At 45.3% G+C, this 19,511-nt stretch overlaps 1 non-coding gene across 1 annotated transcript; it reads right to left on the bottom strand.

Moving 5' to 3' along the window:
- Positions 1-2,322: 2,322 nt before the first annotated feature.
- Positions 2,323-2,394, bottom strand: TRNAR-CCU (transfer RNA arginine (anticodon CCU)). The gene has a single exon. It is a non-coding gene; the product is annotated as a tRNA-Arg (tRNA).
- Between the last annotated feature and the right edge of the window lie 17,117 nt (positions 2,395-19,511).

Below are 19,511 nucleotides of genomic sequence, written 5' to 3'. Positions count from 1 at the left end.
TCCCAAATACAGCCTTAAGGAACACCACTGAAGTGTTCATGTGGGTGCGTGAGCAGCAGAGCCCAATGGAGCCTCCATTCATGTGGGAGGAAGTAGGTAGGTTCCTGCCTCCCCTCCAGCCCAACCCCATCTGATTGTGTGAAAGTGTGGGTCAATAACACCCTCTAGGCTGCAGTGCCAAGCTGAATGCTGTCAGCTGACTCTGCTGCTTGAGTATGATCAGCTGATCCCACAGGCAATGAGGAGACACCAGGCTCCTCCGTCTTGCGTTTGAGTAACTTCTCCCACTGAGTAGCAACACAGTCTGTCCACTCCAGCCCAGTCTGATACCTGTCCTCTAGCCCAGGGTTTCTTAACCTTGGGCCCCCAGATGTTCTTGGACCACAACTTCCATCATCTTCAGCCACAAAGGCCATGTCTGGAGATGATGGGAGTTGTAGTTCAAAAACATCTAGGGGCCCAAGGTTAAGAAACCCTGCGCTCGCCTGTCCTTGACCTCTGCTTGTCAATCTAGTCTGGTATCCAACCTCAGCCTCTTTACAACCTGACTTTTTGCTTCTGGCCCTCTGCTCCTGTGCTATAGCTGGACTCTCACTCATGCTATAACTGGATTCTCTAGCTGTGATTACCATAATCACAGAGCCTATTCCTCCTCCTTCTCCAAAATACTCATGTGAGTTTGCTCTTAATCTCCAACATGTTGTTAAACATTTCCTTGTTAGAACATTTCCTTGTTAATTTGAGATAGCCAGTTGTTTGAATAGACCCATCACATTGTCCTAATTATAAACTTGCAGTTTTTTGGCTCAAAGTGCTCAAAAATTAATAAGCTCTCTCCTTGCAGATAATGCACTGACCCTATTTTTAGTCATGTTACCTCTTCTCAAGGTAACCTTGAAGATGATCCATTCATTACAATTTTTTTGCAGGGGGGATGGCAGGAAATGCCTATATTGATTTGACTCTGGCCTTTGATCAGAACATATTGCTGTCTACATTTCCCTCGGTTTGGTGGACTTTAACTACGGGAGAATGGTTCTTCAATGGCATTCATGAGTAAACACCAGTCATTTTGTTTAATGGTGTTGAATCGGAGGTGAAAATGTTACGCGCCAAGTTACCTCAGAGGCTAATTAGAGGGCTTTTACTTTTCCAGTTTTTATTAATGACCTGTCGGCACTGGATAGTTCATGAAACATTCTACACATTTACATGCTGATGATGTGACCTGGTACACAGCAAGAACACTGTAAGGTTATCAGACCTTGACTATTTTTACTAGAGATTTATGGAGCAATATTCATAATTTAAAGACAGTGTGTTTCCTGCCTCCCCTTCACTAGAAACCAGTTGACTGGCCACCTGATCCTATGTATGTTTACTCAGGAGGAGGCCTTGCTGGAGTAATGGGACTTCCCAGCTGCAGCCTTAAAATTTTTGAGGAGAAAGGGGGGAAAGCATGCAGGGACAATGACATAATTGCAAGAGGATTGGCTATGTTGAAAATATACTCTTCTCAACCAGTGCAGATAGCTATAAGATTCCTACCCCTTCAAAAGCCCAGTGGAAGAAATGTGCCTAGACAGAGTCAATACATGACATTCATGAACTTGGCAAGCACGCTTCTAGTTCCAGCTTCCTCCTCCAAGGTGCCTAGTAGCACGTCATACTCTTGTGACCACCTTGCTCTTAGCAGTCAATGATGTGGAGACAGGGCAGGATGCTATGACATCACTACCTGAGGAAGGTTCTACTAGAGGGTACAGTGTGGGAGGTGTATGGCTGATGCTTTGGGCAGCAAGCAGCTCCACATTGACCGCCACATCTAGAGCCAATTTTCACGATCAATGGAAAGCGGGCTAAGGAAGCTTAGCCTGCTGTCCACGGATCATGGGAACCACCGGGCTCGCAGGCTTTCATACCCCTCCCCTTAGCCCAGGTTAGCAGAGCGAGTGCTCTGCTAACCCGGGTTTTGTGGTCATGTATTGCCACGGCGCAGCTCTGCGCCACAGCAAAATATGAGAAGACCCCCGGCTGGGAGGCTGAAACAAGCCTCCCGGCCCTGGGGGTCTCTCCAGGGTGCCCCGCGTGCTCGCCCAGGGCTGCAGCAGTGCTTGTCTGTAGGGAGAGGGGGCTGAGCCTGCTCTCCTCGCAAACCTCATTTGGCGAGTCTCACTGATCATGAGACTCGCCTCCTAGTCTGACTTTTGCTACGGCTTACAGCACTTTAAACACCATAGGGGCATCGGAAGCTGTCTTACACCAAGTCCGACCATTGGTCAATCTAGCTTTGAGGAGCATAGGGGGGAAGGTGGGGGCACCTGGAGATGTCAGGGATTGAACCTGGGACCTTCTGCATAGGAAGCAGATGCTCTACCACTGAGCTACAGCCCCATCAATATAGCATAGACAAAGCTGGTTTTTTTTTAAATGGAGTAATTATGTGCATTTTTATCCTGCCTTTCCATGCTTTTTTTTTTAAAGCTCGTGTTAAAAACAAACAAGAAAACACATGATATATTTAAAACAGGGGGTGGGGGGAACCCAGCAGATATCATCATCATTATGTGTTGATAATAATCAGCAAACAAGAGTAAAATTCTCCAACCTGGGAGATGAAAGCTTGCTCAAAGATAAAGGTTTTCTGGTGGCCTGCATACTTACTAGCCTTGTAAAACAGACTATTTTGAAGTGTGGTGGTTGGGAAGGAGGAGAACAAAACAAAGTGGTAATTGTATAAATCCATAACAGAAAATTGTTCCTTTCGTTTGGTTGCAGATCAGCAGTTTCTTCAACAACCTTCCCTCTTCAGATGTTATAAAGATATTTTTTTATTAATTAATTTTTACATGTATATCTCACTTTTCCTCTGAGGAAGGAAGTGACATACATGGTCATGTTTATCTTCACAACAACCCTGTGAGGTAAGTTAGGCTAAGAGATGTGACTGGCCCAAGTCCTCTTCAGGTGTTATATCTTCGCCCTCCTGTAGCCATGTGCACCACCTCTTTCTCTCCCTTCACCCCGCTGTACATGGCAACAGTAGGGTGAAGCTATAACATCTGAAGCTGCCTCCAAAGCTACCCAGTGAGTTATATGGCTGAATGGGGATTTGAACTCAAGTCTTCCTGGTCCTAGTTCAACACGCAAAGCACTACACCATGAAACAAGCAGCAACTACCTTCATGAGGTCTAGTGAGTTATATATCACTAAATAATGTTGTGACTGTTTGCATCAACATATTCATTTCCTTCTACTTCCTGTTAGGGAGCTAACACTACTGAGGCAATGATCCACACAAACTGGGAAGTGGGGACTAAGTGCTACATGTTACGACCATGTGGATTATGTCATGCAGACACAGAGGTGATTCTCACAATCACCCAAAAGTGGGTTAGCCCACTTTGGGGTGGCCGTGTGTGGCAACGGGAGCTGCACAGCTCCCGGCAGCCAGCCCTCAAAAATACCCCTTCCCTAAGACGAGGTTAACGGAGCAAGCGTTCCATTAACCATGTCTTTTTGCTCATGTGTTGCTGTGGCGCATGGCGACACACGAGAAGACCCCTGAGCGGGGTCAGGATGCTCACGCGGGGCATCCTGGAACTTCCAGGGGCCACGTGGCCCCTGATCCCCGCAGCCCCTGCCGGCTCTGTGACGGAGTCGACAGTCATGTGGGCGGCCAATTTGTCTGCCCAGGGCTGCCTTTCAATCGTCTGTGGGGAAAGTGGGCTAAGCCCACTCTCCCCGCAAGCTCCCTTCCGGTGAGTTGCACTGATCATGAGACTCGCCTTAGTATGTAAAACATAGACCGGTCGGGTTCAGATGTAACTTGAATCCGGACGATGGAGAACCCACGGTTTCAATTCAAATCTGTAAATGGCATCACAGACCAAGGTCCAGCAACCCCCAGTTCCAGAAGAGGGGAGCTCTTCCCTGCTGCTCGGCTGCCGAGGCCGATCCCAGAAAGCTCCATGGCCAGACTTTGGGCAAAACACCAGCACACCAGTTGTGTGAACAATTGCCCACAATCTTGAAGGCAGCAGGCGGAGTGCAATCGTGCCTTTTCAGAGCAGTCCCCCCATCCTAGGCATGGAAAGGGCATTTAAATATATTCCAGTGCCATGCAATGCCAGCATATCTTCGGACAACGATGGCACTGCTGCCCCCCAAAGAGCCCTGTACCCAACTAGTCCTGTAAAAGCATGATTTGGGGGGCTGGGGTGCGCTATTTCCCTGTTATTCAGGGAAGAGAAGGAAACATGATAAACAGCAGGGGATATATAGATGAGGGGGAACAAAGGATGCTGGGAGTTCTGTCCTGCTGTAATCTAGGATGCTCTTGTGAGGGATCACTCTGGCATAGCAGTCCATGCAAACCAAACTGAACTCCAGCTCCACTGGCAGCTTGCTGCCAGTGGGCTAGCCCTGTCATGAGAGGGCCAGTCTACTGGGGAGGACCACGGGTGTGAGCCCTAGGTCTCCCTTATGACTGCATGCTCATGTGCTGAGCTAACCTACCAAAGGGCCCCCCGTCCGCTTATGTGGGGCTCCCAACTCTCCATGGTAAAAGATAGAACAGAATATTTGCAAACCCCACCCCGTGAAGTCTTGCATGCACCCAAAGGAGATTTTGATGCTCCAAGTGCCATAGCCTGGCCTCGTGCACGGATAGGGGAAACACCAAGTTCTGGGACGGACCTTTAAACACATTCAAAATTCTCAGATTTGGTCCGGCGTTGCACCATATGCAGATCCGCAGGTGCAGGGAATCGCAGGAGAGGGAAGCCCTGATTTCCAGTGACCCTTGCAGAGTGGGGTCACCATTTCAGGGCACAAGCAAGGGCACACATGTCCACATGGGCAGACAGGCTGGCGGGGGGCATGCTTTGACAACTACTTGGTGGCAGTCACCAAGACATGGAGAATAGTCACTGGGGTACCCATCCCTGTGGCTTTTCTTCATAGAGCAACCTAGCTCTATATAGAGCTCCAGTGTCCTGACACGCTTGTGAAGAGTGGTCCGTGGGAGAAGGAGTTGTTTTATAATCATGCATTGTTAACAATTGCTAATCTATGCCCCACCTTGTTCCCCACAGATGGTTCTACTCGTGAAATGTGAGGGGGTTTCACCATGGCCTGGTCTTCTTTTAAGCGAGTGCGGTCCACCTTGGATCAGCATACTCTGTCTTCATAGTAGTCGGCACTCTCCTTTGATAGGAGCACTACTGATCCAGGTGACCAGCCCTGCTCATGAGTAAGCCTAGGGAGCACAAACACACACACCCAATAGGAAGGGGCTGGGGACCCCTTCCCCAACCTTTCTGCGAATAAAATAGAACTTGGCCACTCCGGAATCCCTGCTTGGGGCTGCCTTTTAATCCTGACCCCAGGCAGCCCACCCCCCAGCTATTTTCTCCCCTCCCTGCAGTGTCTGTGCTTGTTCACATATAGTTGCTGCTTCATTCTCAGGGATCAAAACACTTAGTGCCCATCCTGTTGGATGTTCCTCTCCTGGACCTGTGATCAGGTGGTCTGCTTATGTTCCTTGCTGATGGTAGGCTATCCCTCTCATGAGAGGGCCAGTCTACTGGGGAGGACCATGGGGTGTTAGCCCTAGGTCTCCCTTCAGACTGCACAATCAAGAGTTGAGCTAGTATCTCAAAAGGGCCCCCAGCTTGTGTGGGGGCCCCCAACTCTCTATGTTAAAACACAGAACTGCCTCTCCACAGTTGCGGACGGGGCAACACTGGCTGCATGGATGGATCTTTAAACCCTTTCAAAGTTACCAGGTTTAGTCCAGAGTTGCACCATATGCAGATCTGCCAGCACGGGGATTTGTGGAAGAATGGAGCCTTGATTTTCAGCAACCCCTGGAGAGCGGGGTTGCCATTTTGAGGCACAAGCAAGGGCACACATTTCCACATGGGTGGACAGACTGGCAGAAGGAATGCTTTGACAACTACTTGGTGGCAGTCTCCAAGACAGGGAAAGCAGTCACCGGTGTACCCATCCCTGCAGCTTTCCTCCCTGGAGCAACCTGGCTCAATTTAGAGCCCCAATGGCCTGTCATTCTCATGAGAGAGCGGTCCATGGGAGAAGGGGATGTTTTGCTATCAGGCATCATGACTGAATTTGCTTGGGAATTCTCTTCCCTCCCCTCTGATGTCCCATGGCACGAGCTGTGAGGGAATGTCGCCATGGCCTGGCACTCTGTGAGTGAGCGGTCTGCCCCAAATCAGCATCCATTATCATCACATATGTTGAATGGCTCCTTTCACTGGGGCAATGCTGATCCTGCTGTCCGGCCCTTCATATGAATAAGCCTAGGGACTGCAAACCCCCAAAGGGGAAGGGGCTGCACTCCCCCCTTCCTGAATCTTTCTGTGAAAACAGTAGAACTTAGATGCTTGAGAATCCCTGGTTGTGGTTGCCTTTTAAACCTGGCCCCGGGCACCACCCACCCACAGCATTTCTGCTCCTGATGCTGTGATGGGGTGTCATGCTTATGTTGCCACCTGGAGTGTTTGTGTTTGTGCTTGTGAACATATATCATTGTTGCTACTCTCAGGGAGCAAAGCACGTTGTGCCCATCTAGTCATCCCATCCACTTTTCCTCCTGATTGCCAGGTGTAGGAAGTAAGGGACAGAGTGGGAAGAGGGAATGCCCATGTGTGATTGTGCCGCTTGACAGGCTGACAAGCCAGCGGCATCCCTATTGCTGGGCAACTCCATAACTGTGAAGGTGACAGGAGGGGCAGGGCTGATGCTCGGAGAGGTGGCCAGTGAGAAGTGCTGCAGGCATGGAGCAGCCACGATCCCAGGTGCATCTGAGCCACCGCCTCTATGATTGCGGTTTGAAACTTAGCACGAAACTGCATTTATGGCGGTATCTGGGTTTGTACATAATGCTTTGGCGGCCAAACCGGAGGTCTCAGCGGCACACCTTTGTGAAAACTGAAGGTTCTAATTGGAGTTTGGCAAGGCAAACCACAAATCACTTTCAGTCCAAAACCCGCCTTCCCGAATTTGGATGTACTGGAGTTCCAACTTCCTCCTCGTTTAACTCTGGTTTCATGTTGCGTCTGAACCCGGCCTCTATCTCTTAGGAATCACAGGTACTATAGATCTATATATTTTTGTTTGCCCAGAAAAAGATAGGTCCTAAATACCGTACAGCTGTAGACTTCAAAACTTGGTGTGTACAAGTAAAATGGTTAGCTCTAGAACCAAAGTAAGGAATTTGATATTATATTATCTGAGCAGAACTACGCTTGGGGGATATGTTGCAGTATTGGGTACAAAGAGGGTATTCAAAAGCAACTTGTACATATAGTGAGAAAACACATATCCTGGAGAGCTGTGTAAATGTAAAGAAAGCCAGTTCTGTCTAGAATTATACAGAGCAATAATTTAAAATACACTGGAAACATGTTCTTTGATTATGCAAAAAGGTCCTCTCTCCTAGTTCTTTTAGACTCACTAAATACTTGGTGGTTAATAGCAGGATCATGCTTAAATGCCTTTGATGGTTGGTAGCTACTACACTTGTGCAAATTCAGATTTGAAAATTTGGATTTTATCCAGAATTGCCCCAAACTGCTAAAAATCGGTAAAATCTAAATACGATTTTTAAAAATCAGACCAGTAACGTTGGAATTAATTCTGAAATATCAGAATTAATTTTGGAAATATTTTGAAATTAGCAAAATGGAATCGGATACTCCCAATAGAGGTGAATGGGAAAATTGAAAGGAATTAACTAAAAATCTGATTGGTCCTAGAGCCTTAAAGCTTGCCACACTTTTTAGTATTTGCAGAAAAGTACAAAAGGATTTAAAAAAAAAACAAAACAAAAAATTACAATTACAATAAACAGATAAAATTCAGCTCAGGAACAAATATGATACTTCCTTTTGGGGGAGATTATTTCTACTTCACTTAATAAATTTAAAATATTTTTAAATACAATTATAACATACAAATCATTTCCAATCTTTCAGCTCTTACCTATATTTGCTGTTTTTTAAAGTGTGGAATGTCATCCAACATTTCCAAAGTAAGTTGTGTTCCCAAAGTGTGGGTGTGCTACTGTAAATTTTGAATTCCATGAGTACTTCCTTAGGGGCCCACAGCAGCATGGGTGTCGCAGAACCCATGCCTGTTAAATGCCTGTTAAACAGGTGAAGGACACGCTCCTGCAGAATAAACAAATATACAGGTGGAGTGGAGCCCCTAATATGCAATGAGAGAAACAACTCAGGCAGTAACACTTGATATAAAAATAGGTGTCTTACAGGCAGGATCCTGTTTCCATCTGTGAAATATTGGAATGCATGTGGTGTTAGTTTGGGACCAGGATTGCTTGCCGAGTGATTGTTTCCTACCTGCTCAACCTGTAACAATGAACAGACACTGTCAATCTTCAGTTCTTGCTTTCTTCACAAGGAATCCAGTATTGTAGTAAAGTTGTGCCTGAAATGTCTTAGAGCTTAGGGAAGTGGGCACAGTGGCGTCTTACCCCCTGGACTTTTGGGCCAAAGTCCAGGGCCTACACACACACACACACACAAACACCTGCAATCCTCTTTTGTCTGTCCTGGGTGATGTGGTCACCACTGGCCTGCAATGTGCTGGGTGGCTGTGTGTGATTATGACCTGTGCTGGGTGCTCTAGGGACAGTGGGGAAAGAAATATGTGGAATGGTAATATGTTAAGTTATGTGTTCAAATGTTTCTGCTACTGCATATTTGCATAAATATATCTGTTTTATATTCTTACATTCTTGGAGTTCAGTTGCTGTTTGTGCCCTTTAGAATCCACATGTTAAAAATACTGTATTTGTCACGGTGTGTGTAGGGGTATGATGCTTAACTTGCAGTGGTGGGGGTGGGGTGGGAGGCGGGCTCCAAAGCTATTAGGTCCCGGCTCCAAAATTACCTAAGTACACCTCTGAGTGGGCAGCACAAAACAATACTTCAAAGGTCTAAGGTGGCTTTCAAGGAGAGTTGAGTACCACACTGAAAGGGCAAAATAAGGCCCAGTACACCTTTATAAGTTATAGGGAGTCCTTAAAAGAGTCCAGAGCCAATTAAATTGTTTTACACTCCTGCAGTACAAAGATGGCCAAAGAGATTTCACTGGAAACATATTTTTAAAAACAAACAAAAAAACTCCTGGCTTCCTGAATTAGAGCTTTTGTTTAGAAGCTGGAGCAGTCAGCAATGGCTGGGTGGTGAAATATTGCAAGCTTTCATAAAGAGGGTTCATAAAGAGAACACAAACTCAAGAGGAGAACCTCCACTCCATCAAAAATGAGATCAGTTTCTTCTTCTAAATGATATCTGTTATTGTCATTACAACTCCATTTCATAAACATGCAAGTACAATTGAACCAATGCAGAAAAGGTTAATATAAATTACAATGAGTAATTGCTGTGTATAATAAAAACTTACATTGATTAGTGGCATTATTCTTTCTAAGTGGCTGTAAGGATCTGAACCAATAACTATATAACAAACAATTGCCTTGCCTAGTTACAGCATTTCAAGTGTACTTACACTACAAATTGAATTAAATTAATGCATTAGGAATTAAATTGAGTTTGATTGTCATAGCTTCCCACATGGAATTCTGGGAATTGTAGTTTGGAAATTAATATTACCTACCTACCTACCTATCTAGAGGCACAATGCCTCTCAATACCAGTTGTAGGGGAGCAAAAGTAGGAGAGAGGGCATGCACATACCTCTCACCTGTGGGCTCCCCAGAGGCATCTGGTGGGCCACTGTGTGCAACAGGATGCTGGACTAGATGGGCCTTGTGCCTGATCCAGTAGGGCTGTTCTTATGTTCTTATCTATCTATCTATCTATCTATCTATCTATCTATCTATCTATCTAATTAGGTTTCAAACATAAACATACAGGTGAACAAAAAGGAAAAAGCCCAGCTGCCAGGATGAGGAAGTGGCAGTGGCGGGCCTGCTCCACCCTGCCCGCTGGAATGAGGAGGTGGTGGCGAGCTGGCCCAGCCTAGCTGCTGGGATGAGCAGGCAGTGGTGGCGAGGCCAGCCCGGCCACCGGGATGAGGAAGCAGTTGCGGCAGGCTTGGCCCAGCTGCCAGGATGAGGAGGCGGTGGCAGGCTGGCCCTGCCACTGGGATGAGGATGCAGCAGCGGCAGGCGTGGCCCAGCCGCTGGGATGAGGAGGTGGTGGTGGGCTGGCCCAGCCCGGCTGCCGGGATGAGGAGGTGGCAGTGGTAGGCCCGGCCCGGCCTCTGGGATGAGGAGGTGGCTGTGGTGGGCCCGGTCCAGCTGCCTGAATGAGGAGGCGGTGGTAGGCAGGCCCGGCTGCTGGGACGAGGAAGCAGTGGCGGTGTGCCCAGGGCTGCTTTTCGATTTGAAAATGCTTTCACAGCTTTCACCTCCTAATGAATTATCAGCATTTCCACTCAGACTTATATTCTCCAAATTACTTTGGTCCAAAAAGCCCCCAAACCCTAATACCCCCAAATCCTATAGCCCTTTAAAGATAGTTACGCTAACAAGCAGATAATGATGAGCAACCCCATACACCTATATAATGATGATATGAAATAAGAGCATCTCCTTCTTTGTTTGTTTTTTGGAAGATCCTGAAGACGTACCTATTTTCCCAGGCTTTTAACTGAAACCTCATTTTTAAATTTTAATGTGTTTTTATCTATCATGATTTTTATCTTTTTATGCATTTTAGATGTTTATATTCTGTATTATGTTTTTGATTTTGTAAACTGTCTTGAGATTTTATATTAGGCGTATTTTAAAAATCCAATTTAAAAACAAACAAATAATAAACAAACAAACAAACAGTAGCATACTTTTGTCTAAATGCTTATTCCAACATTCACCGTCTTTTTAAACAAGTAAGCGTAAAAGTATAGATTTAAAATGCAACCTCTTTAATATTGTGATAAGCTCCAAATCAAGATTATGCTACTAAATGCAATAGAGTAATCACTTCATAGGGATATACTAATATACTATTATGTATTAAATATATAAACAATAGCTAAAATATTAACAATATAATGCTATCAAAGACATAAAAGCAACCAATGGCTGACATCCAGAAAAAAAGAGTGATGATGGAGGCTGCTCTTAACGCACTAAGAGAAGAGAGCTGGTCTTGTGGTAGCAAGCATGACTTGTCCCCTTAAGCTAAGCAGGATCCTCCCTGGTTGAATACGAAAGAGAGACTAGAAGTGTGAGCACTGGAAGAGATTCCCCTCAGGGGATGGAGCCGCTCTGGGAAGAGCAGAAGGTTTTAAGTTCCCTCCCTGGCTTCTCCAAGATAAGGCTGAGAGAGATTCCTGCCTGCAACCTTGGAGAAGCTGCTGCCAGTCTGTATAGACAATTCTGAGCTAGAAGGTCCTATGGTCTGACTCAGTATATGGCAGCTTCCTATGTTCCTAAGAGACTTCCTCAGCAGTGGAGCATGTGCAAGGAGGGGGGAGCGTGCAGGGGTGGGGGAGCAGGGAGGAGGGAGAGTGTGCAGGGAGGAGACAGTGTGTGCAGGGATGGGTTGCACAACCCTCAGGGACATATTTTGGAAAGGGACAGAGCACTTCTGGAGGCAGGGAAGATCAGCAAAAATCGCCAAAAATTGCATGCACTCTGCTGCTAGTGAGGCCTCCGGCTGCAAGAACACAGCCTCTCACTGCATCAGCCGCAGTTTGGCAAGGGTGTCACAAATGCTTTGTGGGAGGTCCCCAGCCCCTTCACAGAATGACTGTTTGTAGGACTTGTGGGTTGGGAGTCATGATTGTTAAAATAGGTTTGAAGACAATTGAAATTTGAAGTAAACCCCTGCTAATTGAGCAAAGATGCACCTTTGGTGATTCTCTTATATTTAGCGGGGGGCGGGGGGGGGGGGGGGGCGGGAAGCAACTGGCCCTATCCACCCCCAGCACAGCATCCCTCCTGTGGCTGTTGCTGGTGTCTACCTTGTGTTTCTTTTTAGATTGTGAGCTCTTTAGGGACAGGGATCCATCTTATTTATGTATTGTTTATTTTCCTATGTAAACCGCTTTGAGAATTTTGTTGAAGAGTGGTATATAAACAGTAGTAGTACATGCATGGCCTTTCTATACATTTTGTGCTAATGCTAATCACTTCAGCAAGGGAAGAAAGCATGCCTTGTGATACTTAAAGTTAGAATATAGACATCTTCCTGCAAGTGAAAATATCTAATTGAATAATTTTCTCTTTCCCCCTTATGTGCCCAAAAAGCTGCTGAGGAAAAGTGTGAGATATGGCATGATGGATCAACAGAAATTGGAGGGTCTTCTTACATAGACAGACATGTCTTCTGCTCATATAACGGAATCTCTGGATCCCAGCAATTGTCCTTGCCTCTCTGTCTTTAGACTGTAAAACTCGAGCAGTCTGTCCCTCTGCTTAGGGATGGCTACCATAGCTTCCTGGTAGGGCACCTGCTTTGCATGCAGAAGGTCCCAGGTTCAGCACCTCCAGGTTGGGCTAGGAAAGATGCTAGTCTGAAACCCTGGGAAGTGCTGCCAGTCAGACAGTAGTGAGCAAGATGGACCAATGGTCTGACTCACTAGAAGGCAGCTTTTTCTGTTCTTGTTCTTGTAGCTCAGCCTGCAAACCTGTAAAGTGCCTTGTACATTAAGGAGGTCAGCAATAAATGCCAGCTCATAAAGAAAATGGTGTGCATCCAACTTGAGATGCACTTTCACTTGGATAAAATGATACAGCTTTTAAAAAAGCATCCAAGGTTTGTTTGTTTTACTTTGAAAAAAAATTCAGCATAAAACAATTCCAAAGGTATTAAAAAAGTGAAGAAATCATATGTCGGCTATACCTATATTTAGCGAACTGCATAAAAGTTAGTTACATTTTAACCTGATGAGAGGCACACTAAAAGCATATTCTCTCCTCTCCACTTGTTTGCAGAACTCTTTGCTTTTCTTCTCTGGCAATAATGAAATATGCCTCTACGCTTTTCCCTCTATTTGGTTATCAGTAAACCATTGTGCAGCTAACAATGGCTCCTGTTTTTTCCCTCCGCAACGCTTTGTAGAATAATGCTATTCATCCCCATGGAATCGCTGGTTCATAAAAAGGTATTGATGAAAGGTGGGGTAGATTTACTCAAGTTTTCAGTATAATAATCCTATTGTTCGCTCCTTGGGCTTGCCTAACGAAAGGGCCTTAATGTAAACAGCCGAGCCAGTATGCCTTGTGATTATAGACTGAGGGGTCTGTTTGAGGTGGGCATTCCTGCTTTCTTTGATATGACTCATTAAAGCCAAACCAGTGCGGGTATAGTTTACAGTTCTTGCTGTGTTACTTGGTGGCTTGTGTCTGAATTCTTGCGTGTACGCTGAACGGTATTTTGTCTACACTCAGAAGAAAGGGCCTCAGTGCAAAAGGCAGCCTTATGCTTTTCATTAGGTCCCACCTGTCAGCCTAACAAGACCAATGACCTTTAGTCTTTCAGGCCGGCTTGACTAGATGTCTCTTTTACAGAAAGCAAATGTGAAGACTCTTCCCTTTTCAGTTCCTTTGCTTTGCTTTCGGCTACTTTGCAATCACAGTGGAGGGAAATAACATGTACACCCATTATGGACAAGGGACGGGGTAGACTTTTAATGAGACAAGGTGAGATAGTCATCTCAGGTGGCAGATTATCGGGGCACCAGCAGGGTGATAAGATTGTTAAAATTTATTTTGCATATTTCTTTACCACCCAACATAACCATCTCTTTTATTTTTAAGAGAGATTAACTAACAATGTAGACTTTAAAACTTTTTAAACTCAAGGCCTGATCAAACAGGTAAGTCTTGCCACCGGAAGAGCTCCGAAATAAAGAATACATTGAGGTCATTCACACGACTGGGTGGATGGGGAGGCGGGTGGGCAGGAAGGCCTGGCTGCTCTGTCCCACAAGGCTCAGCCTTCTCCTATCACTGCAGAGGCAAAGGTGGCCTTTAGGCTCCCAAAATAAGCTTCATCATGGGAGTTGTAGTGCCAGAGTGCAATCTGCTATCCAACCTGCAGGGCTGAAGAAGACTGTTCTCTAGAGGTCTGCAACATGAAGCCAGCCTCTTCCTTGTGTGTGCACTGCAGTCAGTGACTGGTCTACCCTACAGTACTGAAAATATAGAACAAACTGTGTTCTTTATTCAAAGGTGCTCTTATGCCTGGACTTTGGGGCCAAAGTCCAGGGCCTCCACAGCCCCTGGGCCCCCCCAAATCCTCTTTAGTCTGTTCTGGGTGGTGTGGTCACCCAGTGGAGCATGATGATGCTTCCAACCAAACAAGACATGGAGGTGGACGTGGGGGCTCCAAAGGCCTTTAGGTCCAGGCTCCAAAATTACCTAGGTGCACCTCTGTCTTTATTAAGTTGAAAAAGAACGGGTACGTGTTAACGCGAAATAAAGAACGGTTCTTTGAAACAAATAAGGGGTGGCTGGCAAGCCTAGTCAGCAGTTTCTTAAAAGCAACCAGAGATGGGGAGGCTGCAGTTCTATTAGGGAGTGTGTTCCAAAACCATAGAGAAGGCCCAATTTTGGGTCACCATCAAATGAGTCCATGGCAACCTTCACTGGACACCCCCTGATTATCGCAAGAGGCGGCAGGGTTCATGCTGCCGGCCTATTAAGATGCCTCCTGCCATGGCTACTGGAGCAGCTCTTTGGGACCGATCTGACCTTTGCAGGTTTCCCGAGGAGCAGCTTTCCTCACACTCGCTGAGGAGCTTGCAAGAAGCACAAAGAGAGAAGAGGACGCTGCAAGCAGCCTTCCCTCTTCCCTGTCCCCCTCTGCACTGTTTTCAAAGCTTGCAAGGGGGGTGGGGGGTGGCGGCAAGAGTGGGGTGGCAAGAGGTCCTGGGGCAAAGCCGCATTGGGTGCCTTGCCTAAGGCGCTCCTTGGGCTGCCCCTGGATGAGAGACTTCTCGGGAGTAGCCCCGCTTCCTAGAGAAATCAAAATAGCTCCCTCACGCCCTGGTTGGCATCTAAAGCAACAGCACACTCGTGGAAGGAGCAGATGTGTGGAACACAGCATTGTTGTACTAAAAGCTGGGGAAGTGCAAGGACTTTGCTCTTGTGGAAAAGTTCCTATTAAAACAAATGAGGTGCGCTCCATTTGTGCAACTGCAAGCGTGTTTGTGGCAGTGCAGCAGTAGTCTGGAGTACAAACTTCAGACTTGGTGCACGTTTTGTGCTATGTAAACGTCCTTCCAAAATGCTCTGATGCTCTGGATGTCTGCAACTATTTTAAAAAAGAGCTTTAAAGCACTTTTAAAAAAATTCGCAGAGTGTTCTCTCTTTTTGTTTTCCAGGTTTCTATGAGCTTTAGCAGTTTGTTTTCTGTTTTGATTGTCTGTTGCATATCATTTGTTTTTAGGGACATTGTTTTATTGTGGGTTTTGCTCTGATGTTTTCTTTGTAAGCTGTTTTGAATGATGTTTTGTGTATGTATTTTAATGAAGAGTGGGATATAAATAGAGAAATAAATTAAATAGCCTTTTTTAAAATTTTACCTTTCCTAACATCTTAAAAAGAGTACTTTGTCATGCAACACATCATTCATGTACGGAGTTCACTGCCATTAAATGTGGTGAAGGGCACTGGTTTAGATGGCCTTAAAAGGGGTTACACAGATGTATGGAGGAGGAAAGGTGGCTATTGGTCGTGACGAGTTGGATCTAGCCCCTTAGAGCAGGGGTTTCTCAATCTGTGGTCCTCCAGATGTTGCCAAACTACAACTCCACAATAAATTGTCGCTGGGGGTGATGGGAGCTGTAGCTCAGCAACATCTGGAGGACCAGAGGTTGGGAAACCCTGCCTTAGAGGAAAGGACTCTAGTACTTTAGATTAGTACACTAGTACTTTCTAAGACTGTGGGTACTTTAGTACTTATAGTACTTCCTCCTTCTGGAAGCAACCCTATTTGGTGCACAGATTTTTTTAGCCTCATGGTATTCATTTCCACAACCCTAATCCCTGCCTCAAGGATACTTAGAAGCATGAGCAGGCCAATCTCTCTGTGACTTCCATTTTCCTGTGTCTTTTTCAATGGACACCCACATATTCCTTTTTAACTTCCTCTGCCCTCAATCATAGACTTCACTGATAGATTCACACAGCTTGACCAACTTCTGGTTTCTCTAGGCCCTTGCGTGTTTCTTTTTCCTCCCCTTTGGGGGTGGAATAAGAGCTGCTGTGGAAAATTATGGAGAAACCCAGGATTTTATTGTAGTGGTACATGGGCAGAAAAAGTGGGTTCCCTTCCTAATCCCTGCAGCAAATATATCAGAAAATATGGGAGTTTCCCCTATCCAGAGAATAAGATGAATTTTGCAAAAAAATTAATATCAACATGCCCTGAACATTCTAAAAAATCCTGATCTATGTGACTAGGAAGTCATATAGTTCCGGGAATCTCAGTGAGCCATTTGAGTTTTTAAAAGTCTTTTTTGTTCCAGTTTGCAAACATCGATTTCTGTGGCACCCCTAGTAGTTATGGCTATGTGAAATCCCCACATTCAGAAGCAGTATACTTCTGAATACCAGTTGCTGGTGGGTGGGCAGGTGGCAGGCAATAGCAAGGCAGGTTGATTGTTTTCATCTCCAGCTTGTGGGCTTCCCAGAGGCATCTGACATATCACAGTGAAACAGAATGCTGGTCTTGCTGGGCCTTTGGTCTGATGCCTCTTATGTTCTCATCTTCAAGAACTCTGATTGATTAACTATTGGTTTTTAATTCACCCAATCATTTAAACCTCATCTTGCCCTATCTCACTTGGCCATCTAAATCCATTTTGAACAAAAATTTCCTATGCTGCTTCTGAAAGACACCACAGAGGTGACCAAACAACCCGGGAGCAAGTTCTTCTGTTCCAAAGTAGCTTGGCCATCTCTATGAACTTGCTTAGAGGTAAAAGGAATATTTTTGCCAATCAGCTGCCGTTGTATGGGAACATGCATGTTGGACAGCATGGCAGAATGGTTTTCTGAATGTCTGACATGGGCATTAGCAAATCCCTAGGGGAGAAATTCTGGAGTTGCATGTAGCCATCAAGTGTAGCCCTCTGCGTGCCCTTGAGGCTCTGATGGTGCATAGATGGTAAACCTAAGCTGTCATTCCTTACTGATTTTAAAGATATATTGGAACACAGAGATGGAGGTGGTCTAAAATATGTTGTATCCAAGTACATTATTAGTATTATTAGTATTGTTGTTGCTATTTTATTTATTTAAAATATATACTGCTGTTCAACAAACAACCTGATGGAGCAGGTCACACTAGCTGCCTTTGTGCACAACACCAAACTGGAGGCAAATTCATCTCTGATTTGGCCCCTGTGTCATCTGAATTGCCCCGTAACCTGGGAATGAACCCTCAGTGTGTAGTGAGTTTCATTCACCCAACCGAGGGTCCATTCCAACCGCCGTGATGTCTGGATTCTGAATTAATTCCAAACCGGAGTTAAGGGAGGACGCTCATCCCTTGGACAGCGGCACTATTGGCTGGCGAGGTCTGTCCTTCCAGGCATGGAGGAAGTCCGCACAGCCAGTCCCGCCCTTGTTGCCAGCTCCCAGACTGGAATTTTGATCGTCTGGGAGCGTGGGGTGGGGTGGGGAGTGGGATGGAGGCAAAGTTTGATGTTAAGTATGAAGGCAGCCACTGTTTCACTTCTCCCTCCCATGCAAGCAGGTGGAATGAGTACTGATAGATTGGCTTTGTTGTTGAAAAAGTTTAAGAGCATTGGTAGAAGGTTTGCAATTTGAACCTCCACAACATAGTCGTTATCATTTTTAAAAGTTACCCTACCTTTTTTGAAATCCTCATTTCAAGCCTTGTCCGATCAGACATGACAGCTACATGATCTTCCCTTTACGTTGTTTACGGTTGCATGTTTTATTCCACATTACCCTACTTGGACTAAGTGTGCTGCTGCAATTCTAACCCAGAAGAAATCCCAGAGAAACAGAGCATATACCAAAAATATTGGGGGCCTGTTGTGTTCATAGCCAATCACAGCTCTTTTCTGACTAATGAGAGTTGTGCATATATGGAAGTGGGGGAAAGAGAGGCATCCTTTAGTTAACAGAGCCCTTAATATGTTTTAGTGAGCCAGTGCAGTGTTTTAAAATCTCAAAGCCCCAAGGAGGTAGGAAGGCATTTCTTGGCACTGATGAGGTAGATTCATTGCTTCAGAGTGGATAGCACTTCCTCCTCTTCCATTGGAAATGGATGCAAAAGTCCCAATCATTTACACTAATGAGGAGAAAGTAGGGAAGATGGATGCAAAACGGAAGCCAAATGAGCAAAAAAGAGTAAACCATTCAAGCTGTCAATTCATCACATATAAAACCATCCAGCTAAGAATGTATAAACATTTTATTTCTCTTTATAGGGGCAAATAGTTGTGTCTGCCTCTTGTCATGGGTCAACTTCCATGCCAGACTGATACCATGTCTTGTTTGGATGGAAGTAAAAATGTGAAAATCTCCCGATAAGCCAAAAGAATGAACACGCACACAAAAATATCCATATTTATATATAGTGATGTCAGGGGCATTATTTCTCTCCTTCCCCTCCCTGCCCCTATTATTAATATGATTATTGTTTAACCTTGGCTGGGTTATAATGCTGAACATATGTCTCCTTGGCCTTAATCACCTTGTCAAGTTAAACGATATACTCAACTTCATTTACATGACACACGATCTAATGTTCGAGAACAACAATGCTATTGTAGCACTAACTGAAACGTCTGAGCCGAGCGCCAGGAGAAACCACCAGGCTGATTGCTGAAAGTTCCTGGGAAAGGGGGTTATTCCCTCACCTGCAGTTGGACCATAACACCAACATTGTTACCAACATCTGGCTCTAATCAGCTCGGAGGCCCTGATATGTTACTCCTGTGGCACATAAATTTAGCATTATATTCTTTTTCAAGCATCCCCCCCGCCAACCCATGTCCCACTGCAGCCCATTCTTTTCCCCTTTCAGGTTTTTAAGGACAAGATAGATTCATGGCTCCACAGAGTCTAACAAAATGGAAACCGCAAACAGGCTAAGTTACTGCCAGCTTTCCTAGGCCGTATCTTGCTGGTACGTACCACTTAAATAATGGAATTTTATTATCAATCCCCTCTAGTTACTGTAGAAAGCAAAGGTTTTCTTTCCATGGTGGGGGGATGACGGCCCTATATTTAAAGTAAAACATAGCAAAAGCACTCAGCAGGAGCCAATTTACTGACTATTTACATATATCCCTGTGCAAATTCAAAATGGTGTAGAGTCAAAGACAGATCAGCTTCCAAAATAATGCGCCTATTTTGGGTTATTTTTAAAACACACGTTAGTGCTTTTAATTGAGTGTTTTATAATGGCACTGGCAAGCCTTTGACGAAGGCTGGATTGAAAGATAAATAAGCTGTTGCACAGTTGTGTCACAAGGGTACTATTTCATGCAGATGCAACCAGTTGTT

This window comes from Hemicordylus capensis, chromosome 5, assembly GCF_027244095.1.
Source record: "Hemicordylus capensis ecotype Gifberg chromosome 5, rHemCap1.1.pri, whole genome shotgun sequence".
Classification (NCBI taxonomy): Eukaryota; Metazoa; Chordata; class Lepidosauria; order Squamata; family Cordylidae; genus Hemicordylus; species Hemicordylus capensis.
This window is presented reverse-complemented; position numbering and strand designations above follow the sequence as displayed.